We start from the raw sequence: 20618 nt of genomic DNA on the forward strand, positions 1-20618 counted from the left end.
AAGTAGGTAATTAGTAATTATTTTTCTACGTTTTAGTGTAGGTTTTTTGGAGTCGGTTTTATTTTTTTTTATAAAATTTTACTTATTTCTTGCTTTTTAGTTAACTAATTATTACCTTGATGTTACCACTGAAGGTAGGCAGTACACTGAGACCAAAAAAAATTGGTTCATAATCGGCGGAGATATTGCGTATAAAAAAGTTCATCCCCAATTTTCCACCCTTGGGGGTTGTTTTTTTTATTATTAAATTTAAATGGGACCACCCTTGAGGTATTACCTATACGCCGAAAAAAGATTTGTTCAAATCGGTTCATAATTGGCGGAGTTATCGCGTAACAAACATAGAAAAAAAAAAAAAAAAAAAAAAAAAAACATACGGGTCGAATTGAGAACCTCCTCCTTTTTTGAAGTCGGTTGAAAATGCATATTTTCGAAGATATCATCATTTTTAGTTCTTAAACTGTCACCGCTATGACTGGTTTTTATAATTGCGACGTTTAAATAATTACACTAGTACAGACCACAGTACAGTAAGTGTAACCGTTCCAATGCAATATGCGCTTTTATTTTGTAGGAGATAAAGACGATTTTTAAGTCAACATGTCGTGAGGTTTATTCTTCGTTTGTATTATTCATAATTTAAAAGAAATGTAACGGTGTTTTACATAATAGTCGTATTTTTGGCGAATGAATTTGCATGAAAAATGAAAAAGAAATAATGAATTGAAAAATATTAAATATGCCATTCGATCCTATTATGTGGTCGTATTAATACCCTAGAGTTATGGGATATCAAAAAGAAATATTTAATTATTAATAATATGTTTAACTTCTGATTTGGTTTGTGAATTAGCTATTTCGAAGAATTTACTAGGAGATTCAAATCAGGAGATAGCAATACTACAGTCCACACTAAAAAGAGAGGTCGACCCACAGAGAGCGAGATAGAGATAAGTAGGTATTTGACTCAAGTTTTTGTTCCAAGTCTGGCCTCCATTTTTATCTTTAGCTTCATGGGAGCGGAGTGGCGATGAGCAATTAAGGGAATCTGATTGGTTATTCAAAAACTTTTCTGCTCCGCTCTGCCTTAGTGTAAACCGGACCTTAGAGGATGAACAGGAGGTGGTATTTGGAGTATTAATTCTCTTTCAATATTCAATATTGAATTTCGACGTTGAGAAGGGTAGCTCAACGTCGAAATTCAACTTGAAAAGATGGTATGGAACTCTGTTTCAATTTTCTTTTGTTCGGTTTATACGTAAAATCATTTACAGGAGAAGTGTGACTCTTACATTTTTCTAACAATACAATCACCAAGTCGATGTCGATATCGATATTTCATATTGTGCTGTACCACACTAAAATTTCCGCTGGGTGGCCAGCGTATTGAAATAAAAATGTTCACTTTTGGGTTACCAAACACTGACCGTACTATGTAATAATGAAATAGGCAGATTCGACGAACATTATTTTATTGTATTAATACAAACGTTTGGACATAGGATTTATTTACATTAATTAATTAGTATACCAAATAAAAAAAAACTTTCTTTTCCAAATACTTACTTCCTGCCAATAGGTAGGCAGTATCAAATTTTTAACATAGAATTTCGATTATATTCGTAAGTACACATTCTTAAAAATATTACAAAATTAGGAATTTGTGCTTTCCAGTGGCAACACTTCTTGAAATTTAGTTTTTTGCAAATTTAGTGTATTAATTAATGTAAAATAAATAAAATAATATTTACTGATGGAAGGTAATATTGTCATTTTCAAGATTTGAAGTTTCAGATATCTTTTTACAATAAAATACACTGCAATTCACCATTTTTGTCTCAGCACGTTACTCATCAATAGTGACATTTGGAATCTGAGTTTGGAATATGTCATTGGTGGCGCTGCAACTAGTTTTTATAAACTGAGTGAACCACTGGTCTACTCACATTGCTAGAGGGGATTGCCTGTCAGTTCCACTCCTGGGTTAATAACTCTATGGGATCCACAGATATCTGTGTATGGATCTATATCCAAAGCCGTAAAATTATTTTAAAAAAGTGTCAGTGACAGTGACACTGACAGAGACAGACACAAATTGACTGATTGACACAAAAATATCAACAAACTGCAACAGATTTTCTGAAAGCAGAAAAATAGAAAATACAGGATGTTTTCTGATAAAAGACATATTTTTCAGATCATTTCAGGAACATCAGTGTATTGTTGTTTATGCCTAAACAATGTTGCCGAAGGAAATAGCTTTTTTTCAATGGAAGACGAAGTAGCAATAAATAATGCTAATATCTACAAAATAACTGATATAATGGCATTCGTTTTGGGTTTTGATGTATGTTAGCGATTCTTATTACATCTTTAACTGAAATGATCCAATTTAACAGAATTTGTAATTATAGTTTTATGTTTTTCTTCACAGTATCTACAAGACATCCCAACGAAGATTGTGTGCGGTGGTTGCTTGGAATCGGGTCTCAAATGTTTTAGTTTCATAATTAAATGTAAAGAAAATACCAAACATTTTTGCCAGCTGATAGGAAGTTTGAATAGCTGGTTAGATAGTGCCATGGATACACTAGACAATCATAAAAGTGTTTTTGTGACTGTAGATAACAAACTTTGTGTTCGTAGTTTCTATTTTGACGAAAAATTTGTATCGGATAACAAAGTGGAAGCATTAAAGAGACTGCAGGAGCCTCTCGATCAAAGGAGTGAGAAGTCTAAAGAAGAATTACTTGATAATTTCATTTTTGATGATCCTGGGTTTGAAACTAAAGCCAATATAAAGAAACGAAAAAAACTTAAAATTAGAAGCAAAATTCCAATTAGCCAAATGCTAGATGGTGGAGAACACAGTGCATTGTTCAAGTGTAAAGAGTGCCATAAAGAGTATCCTACAATGTACAATCTAAAACGACATTATGTTAGAATGCATGCTCCTAAAACCATGAAATGCAATGAATGTAAGCGAACTTTTGGATCACAAGCCATTTTAAATGAACATAAGTATGAAAGCCACGCTTGTGTAATGTGCACAGAATGTGGAAAAACATACACAAACCGGAAAACATTGGCACTCCATGAGTTGAGCCACAAGCTGAGAATAGCTTGTACAACCTGTAACAGAGTATTTTGCCGAAAAAAGAATTATCGAATGCACATTTTATCCAAGACATGTGGACAGCAACAGAGAAACAAAACAAAAAATATGTACATTTGTGACTACTGCAGCAAGACATATGCCTGTAAACCTACATTACGTGTTCATATTCAATTTGAGCATTGTGGTGGGCAGCAGCACATCTGTACTTGGTGTTCAAAGAAGTTCAGCGCATTGAGCAAACTGAAGGCTCATTGTTTGACTCATACTCAAGAAAAGAATTTCAGCTGTGATATTTGTGGTGGGAAATTTGTTAGTAAGGAGTCATTATTGTATCACACTCGCATACATACTGGAGATAAGCCATTTCAGTGCGATCATTGTGATCAACGGTTTTTATCGTCTTCTCGTCGAGCCGAGCACATTCGACGTCATCACACAGAACCACAGCTGGAGTGCGACATATGCCGCCACAAATTTAAGACGCGATCCTGTCTGATGCGCCATAAGAAACGCCATTATGATCCTACAAGTAGATTGCATTATACTCGAGTTACTCAAAATGAAGACTTGTAATTACTCCATATGTCATTCATGATTTATGCCAACATTATGCATGCAAATAGATATGCTTAATATTTTAATAGTGTGAAAATTACATCCTGTAAAAGTAATTTACTAAGTTATTGTAAATGTAAATAAAACACAGAGATAAGTTTAGTCTTATAATATTTTTTAATTTTGAGCCAGATTTACCAATACCACTCAGAATTAACACCAAGGAACTTTTTGTTTGCTATCATTTTACCTAAAACTTTCCTAAACACTTCACTGGCATCAGTAAACACTTGTCCGAGGTCCAATGGGAATTCGGAAATTGTATCTGGTAAAATAAGTTTCATATTAATATTTTTTGCAAATAATAAATAAACAATAATAACTCACAGAAATTCACAGAATTCGAATGTGATATACCTACTTGTTCTGCTTGAGTTTCTGCTCTCACTTACTGTGAAGACACACTGAAACCAATTAAATAATATTAAAATAAGCATACAAATCTGTTGGTAAAAACAATGACAAAAACAACCAATTTTTTTACCATTATAATAACGCATTGTAACAATGCATGCAAGAGTGTAATAGTCCGCATCTTAAATAAATTTTGTCCAAGATTTTTTAGTAATTAGAAGAAGCCTCAGAGTCCAATAGTTAAATAAATGGTTATTTTTTTACACTAAAATCATTCAAAATATCGCGCCATTTGTACCATAAACAATTTTCGTTTTTTTTCTGTAGTGATGTCCATTGACATAGCTCATCATATTATGAGCTACCTATTTACATTATAAAAAGATTACATTGAAATTACATCAAATTCAATTAACTCAAGCTATTATTAATATTAAATTAGTATTTAAATCGTAGCCAATTATATTATTTAATAAGTTTCAATAAAATAGTACTTGGTGCAGTGCAACAAGTGGTTTTTTGATTTCAAATTACTTTATCGGTGGTCATAATCCTATCTATGGTGTAGTTGATTTTGTTGTCTATGGTTTGTTCATCAGTGATTGGTCAACATTTCTGAAGGCATCTCTTTCTTTTCGTCAGCAGGCAAAATGGCCGAAAATCGTGGGAGTATGACAGACGTCTCGGAGATTATGAGTAATTTTGTGTGTCTGACATTGTAAATAAACATTTTAGTGCACGCGTCGCGTTCTGTGTAGTGCTCAGTGTTAGTGCATGCTGTGTTGAATAAAGTGCAGACCCTGTGATCATAGTTCTAACTAAAAAGGTGTTTGTGTTTTGTGCCTTGTTTTCACTAATAACTTCGCCCTGTCATCTGTTTTGGATTTATGTTTACTTGATCACGGTAAGTACATGGTCCTGTAACTGTTGTTCGTAATTTGCGTGCACTTTACAAGTTTCTTGTTGGCGTGTAAATAATCCCAACTTTGTAAAGTTTTGACAAATTTTTTGTCCTTCTTTGATTTTTATGTTTTTTGTAGGCGCGAGCGAGATAGGTTACGTTTGGTAAAGTTGTCACTCCCTGTCGACAATGGAAAGTATGCTTCGTATTATTGTTTTGGTGGCAATTGGTGACCTATTACGAAATGTTTGAACCCAGTTCTTGAGGTCATGTTGGAAGTCTGACAGACTGTCGAAGTCATATTATTTGTATCTAATCTTCACGATGACATAAAAGCGTAGGCTGCGAGCTGAAAGGACAACTGTGACATCATTTTTGCGTATTTTAAGCATAAATCTGTTATTGTGGACGATTCCGTATGAGTTGGCGACTAGTACATCTTGAGAATTAACAAATAATAGCTATAGCAACTGCGAGTTGATAACTTTGATGATGACTTATGTTTGTTCTGTGATTGAGGTGTATGACTTGGTTGTAGCTGAAAGTGTCAATCATGACCCTGTATCATTGTAACTTGTCAGATTCTCAAATGATTTTCAACATAAACGATAAGTTAAAAATCATTTTTGAAGAATCTGAATGTTTGTGATCTCTGGGCATCTTCAAATGGACTACAACAACTTGGCCATTGGTGAATCAGTGATTCACTTAGTTTTTTTTATCAATAAGTACTACAATTATAAATAAACACACTGATAAGGTGCTGAAACTATGTTTAAATATGGTTTAGTGTTATTGCTTTGTTTGTTCACAAATTCTTTTGCTATCTTCGGTCTACAATTTAGGTGTACCCTGAAACTACCAGAGTTAATTATTGTATTACAATACTGCATGTATTGTCTGTCATCAAAAAAGGGGCAGGATTTTTTTTCTTGAAACTGCGACAAAATAAGTAAGAAGCTCGAAAGACCTCATTTTATAAAGTTAATATTTAAATATCTAATAATTATTTTAGTATGTACAAACAAACCAATGTATTGTTTTATTTCTTTAGTCCAACAAGTGATAACAGCTACTATCTAGAACTTGAGCGGGGATTGTTTGAGCTGGGTCATTCCATCGTTTCGGGTGTTACGTTCGTACACACATATTCAACAATTTCTTGTATTTTGAAATAGTATTTTAATAATATTAGTGCCTTAATCTGTCCGTTTTTAGTTGTTTTATCTAAATAATAAAGTTTGTGCAGCTTAGAATGTAGGATAACGAAAATATGAGTCGAAAAGTGTGCGTTTCGGGCGTTACGAGATTTTGCCTCTATGTTCTGACTGTTGCTGCATTTACTCGAAATTTAGCGAATTTTCTTAAGGAATCATACCTAAAACTTACAGGACTTCTAAAGTATGAAATTTGCAAACCATGTATAGCCTGACCAGGAACATAAAAACCCTGGCATAGTGGCGCGTCAATTGCATTTGATAGTGCAACACTGAGTACAGTCGTACCTGTGTTAAATTAATAGGCTAACTTTATGTATCAGGATTCAGGATTACGGGTTAATTTAATATTTTCATGAATTAACGAAAACATATTATTATAGGACCTGGTTTAAATAAATTAAATGAAACCATCAATCGAGCTAGTAGGATTTATTTTATTATTCATCAATAATCAAATTCAGAACTTGAATATTCAACTGCAATGTCTGCTCATGAACGCTTCAGACTCGGTACTTCTTTCCCAATTCCATAAAATTCAACACTTAGAAAGTGACAAAAAATTTTAAAATAGGTAGTTGAAACAAACCACAGCTAATTTTCATAGTGGACTGTACTATACGATACACATGTCAGTCAATTTGACAACCTTTGTCGGAAACATTATTCAATGAAAATATTGCCGAACCCTTAGTATTTCTCTTCGTCAAATACTTTAACACATTGTGAACCACTTTTCTTTCACGACTATAAAAAGATTTTAGCAATTTAATTCACAAAATCAGTTGCGTACATTTAAAATAAAGTTTGTTTACACTTTGACAGCAATAGACTGACATGCAAGGTGACATGTCAATGAAGTTTTCAGTTACTGTTGCCATTAAAAGAAATTAGTACCATTAGTTTTCCGCAACATGGCGAGGGTTTTTATGTTCCTGGTCAGGCTATAACATACAATCACTGTTACATAAAACGTTTTACTATTTTTTTATAATTTTTTTCTTTGTTTCGGGTGTTACAATGGTTCTGTTTCGGGTGTTACGAGTACGAAAATGCAACGCGTTTTATCGATAAAATCGGTGTTTTATTAGTCTCTAGGTACTACAAAATAAGGAGTACAACAAATAAACACAAATAGAGCGAATTCTGGTTTGAAATCACGAAGCAGCTTTTCTTAAAAAATATACAAAGTTCAAGTTAAATTTTTCCTCAGAATATAGCTTTTTCTATTGTTTTTGGCTTGAAATAGCATTACTTTAATTTCAAATTACGATATTTAATGGAAATGTCAAACATCGAGACTTTTTAGCAATACCTTAATTTTAGTGTTAAGTCGACATTTCAAAAATATCTTAAATAGAGAAATATGACTCCTTTTCCGAAGCCAGCACTAGTGGGAGGTCGAAGGACACTCACAGTAATACTTTTTGACTTCTCCAAGCAATATACACACATTATCGACATATAAATAAAAATGTAATACCCGAAACGTTTCGGGTGTTACAGTTTTTAATCAAGAAAGAAACATACTAAATTAGTATCATGCTCAGATATTAGTTAGTATTTGAAATCATTACTACCATGACCTTACTTTTACCAAATATTGTTATCCTAATCCATGTGTAAGGTACAATAATAAAACAAATACCTGTTTTTTTGTTTCGGGTGTTACATCGCCGAAGTGACAAGAAAACACACTTAAAACTTGATGATTATCAATTTTTTTTGGACTATGGCGCTATCTACCAATACTATGATAAATACCCTCAAATCGTATAGTTGCAAAACGTTTCACAGATTGTTATTTTTTTTTTTTAATCGTATTACCAATAATTAGAGAGAAAATGATCATTCAGACAGTTGACTTAAGTATAGACTTTGAAGACTAATAACTTAAAAATTACTTGTTTCTTGTAGATTTTTTTTGTTGCACATTATAATTTGGAATGTTTACTTTCAAAATTCATCAGATTTAATGCGAAAAGAACATATTTAGTTTTTCACCCTCGGTAACATTTGTCATGGAATGACCCAGCTATAAATAATGATAATATAAAATAAAGACTTGAGTCAGCCTATTTTAGAGACTTAGGCCTGTTTTCACCATCAATCCCTAGTGATCCCAATGATAATGCCTGTCAGGAGTTTTGTTTCCATAGGGGTCACTTAAAAATTAGGGTTTGTTGGTGAAATTAGGTGGCAGTGTCAGGTACAAAATGTTTTAAGTTATTACACCCCTTATAATTTGCATAGGAATCAGGTAGATGGTTTTGGATTGGACAGGAATTGTAATGGAGACCAGGCCTTACAGAACCTACACAGGACACTTGGTAATGCTGGCCACAACCTTCATGGACCATGTCTGTTTCATTCCCTCACATCAATCCCATTCTATTTGTTAATGCTGTTGGAAATTGCGCGTACATAACTTTAATACTTTTGGTACCTATTTCAATTAATCCAATTTTTACACTAGAGTCACCATATTTCGTAACAAAAAATAGATTAACTGATGTAGAGGTGATAGCACATCAGGTTATTCATGTCTATTTCAAGATCATTCCTGCAGACTTTAGTCGCCCGATATATTGGTCACTCCAACTTCTATGACCTTCTTGTACCATACATTCATACTAATTACAGCCCGAACCAACTATCGCCCGACTAAAAGTCTAGTTTGCGGGGTGTCTAAGGCCTCAGCCTCGAACTTAGCGGGCAGCGGGGCGGGAGCGGCGGCGGCGCTGGAGCGGGGCGGGCAACGCAGACCCGTTCTCGAAACAAGCGGGCAGCTCGCGCGGCGCTTTAGCGGCGAAGTGTTGTGTTCGGGGTTGTGTTGTCGAGATTTATTTGTTTTTATTCGCAAACGAAATGTCTGAACAACGGCGACAATTTTATTTCAATTTAAATTTATTCCTAACGCTCGATTTATTGTGGGCAAAAGAAGGAGTGCGCTGCCCGCTCGTTACCCGCTCCCTCGCCGCTGCCCGCTCGTTGCCCGCTCCGGCGCCGCTGCCGCGCCGCTGTTTTCGAGAACCGGTCTATTTGATTTCACGCATAAGATCCTGCCGCTGCCGCGCCGCCGCCGCTCCCGCCCCGCTGCCCGCTAAGTTCGAGGCTGAGGCCTAATAGGTATCACGACATACGATGTCACAGTGTATAACTTGACGTACATTCGACAGTTATACGTGTGCAGATCACAAGTAATCAGCTACAGATCACAAGTAATCAGCTACAGATTGTTTAGAGCAGTGGTTCCCAAACTTATTTAGTCTACTGCCCACTTTGAGAAAAAAATATTTTCAGCGCCCCCCATTTTTGTAGTCAAGAGTCGAGCTCAGTCGATGTCTAAGAGTCCTCCTAGTAAATGACGCCTCCCAAGCCTCTACACAACGTCCCGTTTTATTTCTGGGTCTCTAACCGCCCCCCTTTAAGCCTGCAGCGCCCACAAGGGGGCTTTATCGCCCACTTTGGGAAAGACTGGTTTAGAGTTTCATCCACGAAGACCCGCCCCTAATTTTTAGTCGAGGGAAGAGTTTGATCCGAGCAATCCGAGCGTCATTATTGTAGTGTGCGTGTACACCGATAACACTCAAACATTAGCGGAAGAATGGTGGGGCGCATCTTGGTGGATGAAACGATCTAAGTCATAACAGAATGTCTAGTAGAATTCTAAGTCGTACGTTTCGCGTGTCGACCGAACTGGTGACCTACTTAGCCCGCTCTATTCAAATTGGTCACGAAGTACTAAATACTTGGGCCACACGCCACACACAGTTATCTAACGCAAAAAATAACAAGCTTGCGAATGTTATTAGTTAAGTTGGACTTTGATTTAGAATGGGCCGATATATAGAATTGACAGGTAGGTTTTACTAAGGTCTCCTAGTTTTTATATGGAATGGAAGCTCCTATTATTGTTGTGTTGTGAGTTATGTCCTTTTGAGATATTATTACGAGTAGGTTTATGCGTTACTCAAACGTGTCCCGAATAGCGCCCAACCAATCTTCGTGATTTTCTGTGGTGGTTGGTATTTGGGTTTTCTATTCCATCCCGTTATAATTTTGTGAAAACTCAGAAAAAAAGCTCGATGCCCTATCCTCACCATTACGGTAACACTTAAAAAAATTACGCGCTCTGAATACCCTAAAACAACTGCATTTCATTACCTATTGGTGTAGGACATGTAGTAATCGAGTGTAAAGTGTTTACTATACTGTTGATGCACTACACATGACGTGAAATTAGGGTTGTCATCTACTAAATTGTCGCGGTCGGTTGTCTGACCTGACAACAACATGGCGAAAAGTCGCAAATACCTGTTAAAAATAGGTATTGTTTGTAATCATGGAATGGTTTTCGAAGCCCTTTCAACTTCCTAAAATGTATCCATTCAAACTAGGATAAATCCGGAACGAATGGCAACCCTACGCGTGACGTGAGTTGCGTAACCAGGCCGTCTTGTCTACGATGCATCTAATTGTAGGAATGCATGCGGTTTCACTTCCCCTGATAATCTAATTATTTAACAACTCAACTGTTCATGATTTTTGTACAATCTTTCAAGAAGAGAGCGTATGTACTTACCTTAAAGGCCGGCAACGCACCTGTAACTCCCCCGGGGCGGCGGTAATCCCTTACCTACCATCAGGTGATCCGTCTGCTCGTTTGCCTCCTGACCTCATAAAAAAAGTATAACTAAACTTTCGTACCTGTCAACCATTATCGAAGCAAGTACGTATCAAGGTTGTGCATAGTGGAATAGAGACTCGAGGAGTCACAAACCTAATAAATAGTCTTAAACAACATAAGGCCAGACCAGCATAGAACTAAAATTGAACAAAACAGACCATCTGTAAGGCTGGTTTTAGTGTCACGCGGACCGTCCGGTGCGGGCCCGCTCCGCACGGCCAACCTGTATGAACTTCTAGGGAGCGTTTTAGAGTAATGCGGTCCGGAGGAACCGCTCGCTCTGTAGCAGTTCATACAGATCGGCTGTGCGGATCGATCCGCACTGACAGTCCGCGTGACAATGTAACAAATGAACAAAAAATACGTTTTCTGGACCCGGTATTATAAATTGCTAAGACCTTATGACCTAAGCAGCTATGTCGATCTACGAGCAGTAATTATGACTAATTGACATCTTCCGCAAGGTGAATTTGCACCTAGTTGCTATTAAGAAGACAACAATTGCAATAAGTACCCACTTCCAGCGAATTATAGAGCGCTGTATTAAATTTAAGAGCTTCGACTGTTGATAAAAATCACCTGGATGTAACTCGATTGAGGCAAAAGGTTTATTTGTACAGAAGATGCTAAATCACGCATTTATTAGCATGACATAAGGATACATTATTGCCTCCATCTGATGCACATCAGCTGTGCATGTTGTCGGATATCACAATGGCCGTAAACGAAGTAGGATCACTATTGCGAACAGAGTAAAACATTATGTGAAACGACGATAGTAACAACGCCCGTATAAACGATGCTTGCTTAAGTGAAGCAGCAAATCGAACGCACAGCCGCACAGCGTTAAATAGAGCTCTGTTCATGTGTCCACCCTGTGAGTCCACGCCCTGTGAGACCTCATAGTATTGTTTGTGAATACGGCCGTAAGATTCGACCGCAAACAGTATTTTACGTATCAGCCAAATTAAGCAAAAGTAAATAAGCTTCTTAAAAGTATCCACATTTCGTGCTAATTGAAAAACAGATGGCGAACTTTCGATTTAGCTAATTGAGCCCTAAGTTTCCTAAACTTCCTTATTCTTATTACAAATAGCCCATTCTGCGCCCTTAATCCACTATTCTGATAGCCTAAAATTAATAACAGCTATGTGGCTTAAAGAAAGGTAGCGTAATTGGTCAAGAAAATAAGTTCTACATAGTTTTAAAGTCCCCAATGCAAAAAATGTTTTTACGCACACCTCCGCAAAGAAGTAAAGCTACTGCTATCCTATTACCTATTGTAGCAGTTCCTTGCGAGTTAATTATTAGCCTTTGTCTATACATTATTTCTTTGTTTATTCCAAGTTGTGCACCAACAAAGAGCCATTCAATATTATATTCTCTAAACCTAAGCGTTCGCGCCTTGGACCGTCGCCAGGATTGACAAATATCAGATTGTGCGATGATGTAAGCTATTACTTACATGTCATATTCAATAACCAAGGTTGGGTCGTATTTTTGATAATTGAACAGTACATATTTATTCATAGCCGTTTATTCGTTGAAGGTTACTGAAGAAAAGTGGAGAGCGATTGGATTTGTGTCACTACAGATTTTTTCGGGAACATTTTAACACGCACGAAACTTTTTCTCAAGGGTAAGGCTAAGGGGGTTCGACTCGTATTAATGTGAAATTGTAGACCTCAGGAGGGACCTGGATGAATCAGTGCTGAAAAGCACAAGGTCCTACCTACTTGATAAAGGAGTGAATATAATCGTAATGATGGATCAAAGCACACCAGTTAATTTTAGAATGTGCTAACTACGTGTAGGGTGTTCTAAGATGAGAAACTGATTAAAATACAAACATCAATAAGAGCAATCGATCAGTCAAAAGAACATGACAATAAATAATATTTAAATACCCGACGTTATAGACGGCTAGGAACCTTATTGTTATCATTAGAGAAATAAGCACTAATAATAAAATCGACGACTCAGAACTTTTTTCTTGTTTAGCCATGGCTCGGTCGAAGTAAGTCTGAGGATTTAGCAAAAGTTATTTCTTATTCTTGGTGCTATTGACATCGTCAGAATTTCCATTTCTAGTACTATTCGCATTGAACTGTTATCCGCTCTTATAAACGGGCAAAAAGAGAACCATTCAATGAATGATTCTGCGAAGAGAGTGATTATCGTCACACAATTAATACAGTGAACGTGTTAGTTAACAGACAATAGCGTAGAGTTGACAGAAAAATATAAAAGTTAACTCGCGGACACATGTGTGGCGTTCGGCGAATGTTCTTGTTACGTCTAGAAAATTAGAATTACTATATTACGATTTCAGTCCGTTTATTCCCGATGTCCCCCACTATTTGTCCACCACTGGTGGACATCGAGAAAAAAAGTTGCAATGTCCACCAGTGGGGGACAGCGCTACTGAAATCTTCCCGTTGGGCCCTACTAGTGGACACTGAGAAGAAATGTGTGGCTCTGTCCCTCAGTGGTGGACATCGAAACCAGAAAAGTTCCGTTGTCCCCCACTATTTGTTTTGTTTTCGTGATTATTAAAAAATAAACATTTTCAATTCGTATCAAATATAATTCTCAGTTTTTTAACATAATATAAAGATTGACCTATTATGCTTTCTTTTTAAAGTGTATTGATGGCCTGCAAGCAAAAGAACTTTCCCACCTTTCGTATTTATGTAAACTTTTTCAATTTGTCGTGAACTAGATCCTGCAATTTCCGACATTATTACAGATAATAAGTGCAAAATAGTAACATTACCGACACAATAATTTGTGAATAGAATTATAGATGACCCACGCTGAACTGTCCCACCAAACTCAATGACAGGGGGGCGCTACCATCGTTGAACTATATGGTTTCCAACATGGCAAAAATCGGAACCAGCGATCCGGTATTGACGGTGGCGCCCCTCTGTCAATGACATGCATAGGACAGTTCAGTATTTTGGAACTATAACATGAACATTGTGGGTACTTGGAAAATTAAAAATGATGACAAAACCGTTCCGATTAACCCACACTTCCTAGGGGCGTCAGTATAAATTAAGGATTGTTTTAAACTATAATAAAAATGCTTAAAAATGTATGTATAATACATACAATAATTATTAGTATAAGATTTACTTAAAATGTTTGTATTCATGAACACAAATATAATAGTGGGGGACAACGGAACTTTTTTGGTTTCGATGTCCACCACTGAGGGACAGAGCAACACATTTCTTCTCAGTGTCCACCAGTAGGGCCCAACGGGAAGATTTCAGTAGCGCTGTCCCCCACTGGTGGACATTGCAACTTTTTTTCTCGATGTCCACCAGTGGTGGACAAATAGTGGGGGACATCGGGAATAAACGACAAATAGTGGGGGACAACTGAACTTTTCTGGTTTCGATGTCCACCACTGAGCACGGTGTAGCGTTAGACTGAACTTCTGAAGCCAATCTAAATAATAGTTGCAAGAAGATACCTAGGTACTGAATTTAGAACAATTATTGGAATATACCTACTATTATTTTATGGTTTACGAGGCAGTAATGTACAGAAGACGGTAAATTCAACGAAACGAAACACTGGTGTTTTGGTTTTAATACATTTGGCATCGAAAATATGCATAAAATATGTGCTGCAAAAGCTGCCGATTGAACTACATACCTCTATAAAAGAGGCTGACAAAGGTGACGTGAGTTTCTTCCGCCACTTCTCAACACCAGCCCATATGTTGTCCCGACGTGGTGGTAGGGCAAGCTATATTTGGGACGTGTATAAGTGCCCTGGAAAGGGCCCATATACTGAATAAACTATTTAATTTCATTTATCCCGTTTCCACGCTAGTGTGGACTCCGCATTAACTGGTTAGCCGCCCTTCACGGCTCGTTCACATGGGCCTTCGCAGGCAATAAGCACTGCACCGTACTCGTATCTATGGTAATATAATTAAGCCATTACTAAGTTTATCGCAACGCGTTTCTAGTGCTTTGTTTCGTTTCTATTAGCGCTACGTCTTAATCAAGTTAGGATGAGACTCCCCATTCCATACGATGGGTAGTTGATTGTTAAACCAGTTGATCAGTGTGACTATGATATCTTCCATCAAATCCCTGCATTGGCTATTCCTTTTTAACTTCAACTAGCAGCAACATCATTACCTACATGACTGTTGTATCACCACGCCACGTTTTTTCGGACGGCGCTATTTGTGATATCAAAAGCCTACTTTATTTATTCAAGATCTTGAAATTTCAATGAGTTAATATCATGACTGTGTATTTCGAAATTTTATAAAATGGCCCTGTAAATTCCATGTTCGCCTTGTAAAATTTTGTACTTGAGCAATATCAACGGAAATAAATGTATTAAGTATGCTTAACGCCAAAATGTTCACGACCAAACCACAATCGCTCTTTACCCTCGTAGACTTAGGGCATTAAACAAGTACTTTGCTGTTCATTGTAGTTAAAGTCCGTGTATTTACTCTAGCGGTAGCGTGCAAGCATAATGGTTGTAGAATTCAGTAGGGCCTAGCGAATACACAGCTTGTCTGCGTACTAAATTCTTGGCAAGTCGAACGAAAGGAACTAAGATAGGAATGGATGTTTCCTATCTTCGCTATCCTGCACTATGGAATATTTAAAAGTTTTAAGGAGTCCATCTGTAGCAATTTGCCCATGTGTTTGGCACAAATCTAGAAATATTGGATCTCAATTCCTCTTGTCGTGTCGACAGCAAACCTACACAGTGTCAGCCCAAAACTCCGCCACAAGAGTGGCGTTGTCAGTAGCCTTCATCAAATCTTCCCGCGTGCAGTTTTTTGGGCACGCAGGGCACGACTTCATGTTCTTCGTCGACTGGGGAACAAAACCACACTTTCACTCTAAGGATCTCAATAATATGTAATGATATGTATTAGCTTACGTTTTATTAACCAGTAGTAGACCTACCGTGGCCTCTGTGTGCTATGTCCACGTGATGAATGAAATCGGACACTCTCTAAGGGCTTTGCACACATTGTTCTGTTATTGCCGACTGTACCGCCCTCGCTGTGCCAATTACGTTTTTATGTCCATAGACTTAGAGATCATATTCCCGCGCTGATCGCTCAGACGGGAGCCCGGTAAACGACCTGTTTATCGGCCCGGGAATAAAGGGAGATTGAAGCGAAAGTGGAGAGAAGCCGGTTTGTTGGCTTGTCTTTAAAGTTTTGTGACGAATATATCCTTTTAAATCGCCTATCGACTGTCATTTATTCATTTCGAGCTGTCAAAACGTGAAAATAAAGGAAGAAAGAAAGTATAATTATTTGATGCGAGTATTAAAATCAATGCAAACCAATTAGGTACCCTTAAACTTAGTTTAAAAAGTCCATTAAATGTCATTTTAGGATATACCTACTGAATTTTCGAGCGAAACTGTAGGCGAAGACTAGTATTCAATGTAACGTGGCAACAAGCAAAGCTAAATAATGTCATTGAAACAATGGATAAGAGATCTGCGTAACATCTTGTTTCAACATCGACACCTGAATGCATTTACTTGCGTTTAGAATTTTAGATATTTTCCGCTACCAAAATAGTTTTTGGCACAAACAAATAATATCTAATAGCGTGTCAATCACCCTTCACCGGCTTAACCAAGATTGCGTATGAAAAATGTGAATGGAATAAAAATAGTTTTTAACCGGCTTTAAAAAAGAGGAAGTGCTCACCTATGTTTTACAAATAAATGATTTGATTTGTTTTGATTCAATTCGTTTCAGGTTTTGTTTTAGTACCTACTTCATAACGTATTTTTTTTAGAATCAAATGTCTCGAAAACATATTATTCCCCCTTAAAATAAAGTCAGACGCTGGTTGAAATGTCATTTTAAACCAGTGTTCGTCCCGGGTTTAACTTTTTTGGGGTCTATGTAGCTTTATATTACATACAATAGTATTTTTTTCAAGTTATTTGAACTGTCATTTTTTATGTTTCTCAAGTTTCTTTTCTACAAGAAAATCGCTAGATATTAGCGACTAGCGTACAATCATAGTAGATGTTACCTAACATTTTTCCTTAATAGTTGCGAAGAGCAGAGGATACATTACATTAACTATACTACACAATTGTGCACGAGCGACTTACGTAAATCGTCTCCAGTTTCAGTCTATATCTAGACATGCTCGTTTCCCCGATGGACTGGCGACCGTAAAGTTTGGTGTTCCAACAACAGACCTTTGTAGTGAGTGAGGGCATCGATTATCGAAATTCGCGACCAATCGGGTTCGAGCCAGTGTTTGGCCTTTGAATGCCGTTTAGTACATGAAGGATGTATGTTAATGAGTTTTTTACAGTTTCATCAACAATATTGTTGATCGAAGGTTTCATCACTTGCCAAAAGGCTCAAAAGTGTTAATGTCTGCGATTTTCTCAGAGCCATTATACTACCAGATTCTGTGCTATCAGTCATAGAGCCAGATAGGTCCCTTTAAAGAACCTGATTCGATCGAACGACTGTTAGAGATTTTATCGACGAACAATATTCTGTTTGACATAATTCGACACCATTCCGAATGCTATCCACTAGTGTGCAGAGAACTGCTTGCACATTCACAATACGCCTTCCATTGTATTTCGTTGCACCTTTTTGGATTGTTTTGACATAGAAAAGTAAAGGTGACCCGACTGATATAAGGTACATGCTGCTGCTAGACACAGACAGAGCTAACACTGCTATATTTTTCGAATGCTCATTCTCACTGCCGTGGCAATGCTGCTGTCTTGGTTCGACATCATTGAAATTACTAACATTCGTAGTCGTTTGCATATTTGTAATTGGTAATTTTACCGTCGTCATCAATATTACTCCAGCCTGGAGCGGTGTGATTGCATCTGGTGCTACAATCGTAAACCGCGTATTAACATAACAATCGCCTAGTAAACGGCGCGCGCGCAAACCGCACAACCAAACGCAACGCCTGGACGAATTTCAATTTGTTTGTGTTCCGTTACGCTATGGGTTTTGGCCAAAATATTAATGCGGTATTTGTAGCTCATCCTTTATAGTTTACAGTTGAATTTTAGTACGCTATAATATGCAGATTCTCTGATTTCCCGTCACAGAATTTGCGCAGATTTCGTTCACACACGTTTGAGAAATCCCTACTCGAGATTGGTTCAGCTTTTTATACCTCTGGTATTTTCAGAAATGCGTAGGTAGCTTACTTTGTTTGAATATGCTTTTATAACCATAAACATTGCATTTTTAGCTATTTAGACATTGAGTAATACCTCAAAAATCACGTGTTTCACCCATTTGAAACCTCTACCCAAAATTGCTATGGAAAATAATGCCCGAATGTAACGTTAACATAATAAAAAGCCATGATAACATCGTCAGCGTATGCACAATGTGCACTTAATGTCACAAGCGAGGAATTCTCACATGGAACTGGTACATTGTATCTTAGGGTTTCAACCTTAGGTGTAGTACAGAATGTCGCGTCGGTAACCGGTCCCGCGATGAGCTAAGCGAGTGACGCAAGCTGATGGATACACGACTGATATTGCACGCTCAAGGACTGTCCCTTCGACACAAAGTTCAAATTCATACTCTGCAGGGGCTTAGAAACTGTGAAATCGTAATATTTTTATGATTATTATGAAATCTGTTATTTTAGAATTCATAAATAGTCTGCTGATGTGGTTTTAAATAAGCCCGTGCGTGACTCTTATTCTTTTCTTCTAGTCAACTGGTCAAAGTCAATGAATAACATCACTTTCTAGATAGTTTTATAGCATCAATTTTATTATAATCGATAAAACTCTTTTAGATTACTTTCGCAACAGGTTCAAATTCACAATCGCTTCACGAAGTAAAAAAAAAACGGAATTAAAATACGACTGCTACTTTATCTTATTTAACCCGAATATAATACCTAAATTCAAAGATAGCCCACAAACTGCATTTTCTAATCACCAAAAATAAGTGTAAGACTTTCGCGCTCCATTTCAACTAATATAGAGAAACACGGGTCTCAACGCCTAATAAGTGTTCCAAAAGCCAGTTAACCATACGGCTATTATTCACCTGCCGACTTCCACGCCACAGATCGTCAGTCCACTAATTACAACGCTCGGCTTCCTATTTAGCCTATCCTAATTGGAGCGCTACGTCACTGGATACCGACGCCACAGCTCAGAAAGAGTCAAGTTCTAGTTTTTGAGTCCTATTGGGATCGACAATAAAGCGTAATAATCTTGTTAAAGAGTGAGAGTTTCATAGATATACCTAACATAACTAAACATTAAGAAAAAAAAAGCTATCTTGGATCACTCTTCACTGCAGGGATTTTAACGGAAGAAGCAAACAAAATTAAAAAACAATCAATCTTATCAATCAATCCTTCTTGACTCTTCTAGACACAAAATACGTTCTTGTTCTCGTCTCCTCCTTTTAAGTTACTAAGTTTCGGTTACTTAGGCCAAAGGATTTTCTAGATTTAGTGTTAAGTCAGTTAAACACACCTTTCGCTTTTGCAAGTACCTTATTATTAGCTACATTACGTTCATAACTTGCACAGTAAACGCCACCAGCACAGCCACTAATCACATTAAAGTCCTGGCTGGTATCCGCGTCTCCATGCAGCCTGGCATAATTGGTGCCGCTACGTCACTGGACAGCTAAGGTCATACCAATTGACACGAATACCATTTCGCCCTGGAAGCGAGAACTCACCAGCTTTGATGTTAATTAGACCGTGCTGGAACTGGTCGGAGATTTGCCTGCTTTGGAACGGGCTTTGGACCCGGTTGATTTGATTTACAGACTAGTGTAGATCTAAAATTTTAATAGAGAAGATACGTAGGTACAGTCGCACATCAATGACTGTACATTTTTGTTGGAAAACAAAACCTATTACGATTACAAAAGATTCCATAGTTATTTAGCTTAAAGTGCTATCGCCTGACTTTTCAACCTTCTGACGTGAAGATCACCATATGCTTAACCTGAACATATTAATGAAGCCCTGCTCATGGTTCCTTTTGCACGAGTTTGTTTCCTTACAGACCTTATTGTCTCTAGCTCATTGTCTAAACAGGAAACGTCCTAGTTCAAGCAATTAGTTTCTACGTATTGAGACGTTTTTGACTCCTTTCCAGGAAATACTCGTATGTGATACATAGGATTTGATGATGATACCTCATTAAATAATTAAGTGAAACCAGCATATGAATTACAAAATTGATTAGCTCATTTTACCACAATGCAACTGATAAGATCATATTTCATCACATAAACGGAGCGATAACACATCCAAGAAACACCGAACGGTACAAGAATTTGCAACGTTTGAATATGTTGTACCACCCTGTATTGGAACTTTGGAACACGTCGCGAAACGTGAAATTCCTTGCGAAATGTTTGCGACACAAGGTCGCGAGAATAGGCGTTTGGACGTATGTCATGATCTACATGAGATAGCTGATCGTAAGATTCCTGACGATAATGTTTGTCCCAAAGGTTATATTTGTATCGATAGGTTTATCATGATTCATGACGTAAATAATTTGCTGCAAAACAAGGAAATGTCAATGACTGAACTTATAAACCATGTAGGTATGGCTTTTTCCGTCTAACATAAAGACTTTGGTACTTTTCCACCACCTGTCATATCATGCTTCTTTTATTTGTGTTTTCTGCAGACTTGATGAGCCGCTATGGGCGCCCAA

At 37.2% G+C, this 20618-nt stretch overlaps 1 protein-coding gene and 1 long non-coding RNA gene across 2 annotated transcripts in view; one reads left to right on the top strand and one right to left on the bottom strand.

Annotated features, from left to right (window-relative positions):
• Window positions 1-3831: 3831 nt before the first annotated feature.
• LOC135084631 (uncharacterized) lies at window positions 3832-4321 on the bottom strand. Its single transcript, XR_010259910.1, has 3 exons — window positions 4218-4321; window positions 4095-4137; window positions 3832-3998 (listed from the first exon to the last, which is right to left on the bottom strand). It is a non-coding gene; the product is annotated as an uncharacterized LOC135084631 (long non-coding RNA).
• A 392-nt stretch (window positions 4322-4713) lies between these two features.
• The window catches only part of LOC135084449 (SH3 and multiple ankyrin repeat domains protein 1-like), an 88834-nt gene continuing 72929 nt past the window's right edge, over window positions 4714-20618 (top strand). The window contains exon 1 of the mRNA XM_063979232.1: window positions 4714-4991. The gene's annotated coding sequence lies outside the window, so the exon portion shown is untranslated. The remainder of the gene's footprint in view (window positions 4992-20618) is intronic.

The sequence above is a fragment of the Ostrinia nubilalis genome, chromosome 26 (assembly GCF_963855985.1).
Source record: "Ostrinia nubilalis chromosome 26, ilOstNubi1.1, whole genome shotgun sequence".
NCBI classification, from domain to species: domain Eukaryota; kingdom Metazoa; phylum Arthropoda; class Insecta; order Lepidoptera; family Crambidae; genus Ostrinia; species Ostrinia nubilalis.